The sequence below is a fragment of the Arachis hypogaea genome, chromosome 10 (genome assembly GCF_003086295.3).
Source record: "Arachis hypogaea cultivar Tifrunner chromosome 10, arahy.Tifrunner.gnm2.J5K5, whole genome shotgun sequence".
Classification (NCBI taxonomy): Eukaryota; Viridiplantae; Streptophyta; class Magnoliopsida; order Fabales; family Fabaceae; genus Arachis; species Arachis hypogaea.
In genome coordinates, this window is record NC_092045.1 from 81,258,041 (window position 1) to 81,259,393 (window position 1,353).

At 38.5% G+C, this 1,353-nt stretch overlaps 1 non-coding gene across 1 annotated transcript; it reads right to left on the reverse strand.

The window, feature by feature from the left end:
• Nucleotides 1–860: 860 nt before the first annotated feature.
• On the reverse strand, nucleotides 861–964 carry LOC112718911 (small nucleolar RNA R71). Its single transcript, XR_003161237.1, has one exon. It is a non-coding gene; the product is annotated as a small nucleolar RNA R71 (small nucleolar RNA).
• Between the last annotated feature and the right edge of the window lie 389 nt (nucleotides 965–1,353).

Genomic DNA, 1,353 nt, shown 5'->3' on the forward strand with positions numbered 1-1,353 from the left:
ATCTCTAATTTTCGAAAATTACTAACCCCTTTTTCAAAATTTTTTTCGAAATTCTCCCTCTCCTTTCTTATTCTATTTAATTATTTAATTACTAACACTTCTCTTCACCTCTCTTCATCCAAAAATCCGAGTTCTTCTTCACTCTTCTACCCCTTTCTTCTTTTACTAACATAAAGGAATCTCTATACTGTGACATAGAGGATTCCTCTTTCTTTTCTTGTTTTCTTCTCTTTCATATGAGCAGGAACAGGGAAAAAGGCACTCTTGTTGAAGTTGATCCAGAACCTGAAAGGACTCTGAAGAGAAAATTAAGAGAAGCTAAATTACAACAATCCAGGGAAAAAGGCACTCTTGTTGAAGTTGATCCAGAACCTGAAAGGACTCTGAAGAGAAAATTAAGAGAAGCTAAATTACAACAATCCAAAAATAACCTTTCAGAAATTTTCGAACAAGAGAAGGAGATGGCAGCCAAAAATAATAATAATAATGCAAGGAGAATGCTTGGTGACTTCACAAAGCCAACGTCCAAGTTTGATGGAAGAAGCATCTCCATTCCTGCCATTGGAGCCAATAACTTTGAGCTTAAGCCTCAACTAGTTGCATTAATGCAACAAAACTGCAAGTTTTATGGACTTCCATCTGAAGATCCTTATCCGTTCTTAACTGAGTTCTTGCAGATCTGTGAGACTGTAAAGACGAATGGAGTAGATCCTGAAGTCTACAGACTCATGCTTTTCCCTTTTGCTGTAAGAGACAGAGCTAGAATATGGTTGGATTCACAACCTAAGGATAGCCTGGACTCCTGGGATAAGCTGGTCACTGCCTTCTTGGATAAATTCTTTCCTCCTCAAAAGCTGAGCAAGCTGAGAGTGGATGTTCAAACCTTCAAGCAAAAAGATGGTGAATCCCTCTATGAAGCTTGGGAAAGATACAAGCAGTTGACCAAAAGATGTCCATCTGACATGTTTTCAGAATGGACCCTATTAGATATATTCTATTATGGTCTCTCTGAATTTTTGAAAATGTCATTGGACCATTCTGCAGGTGGATCTATTCACCTGAAGAAAACGCCTGAAGAGGCTCAAGAACTCATTGACATGGTTGCAAACAACCAATTCATGTATACCTCTGAGAGGAATTCCGTGAATAATGGGATACCGCAGAAGAAAGGAGTTCTTGAAATTGATGCTCTTAATGCCATATTGGCTCAGAACAAAATGTTGACTCAACAGGTCAACATAATCTCTCAAAATCTAAATGGATTGCAACATGCATCCAACAGTACTAGAGAGGTAGCTTCTGAAGAAGCTTATGATCCTGAGAACCCTGCCATGGCAGAGGTTAATTACATGG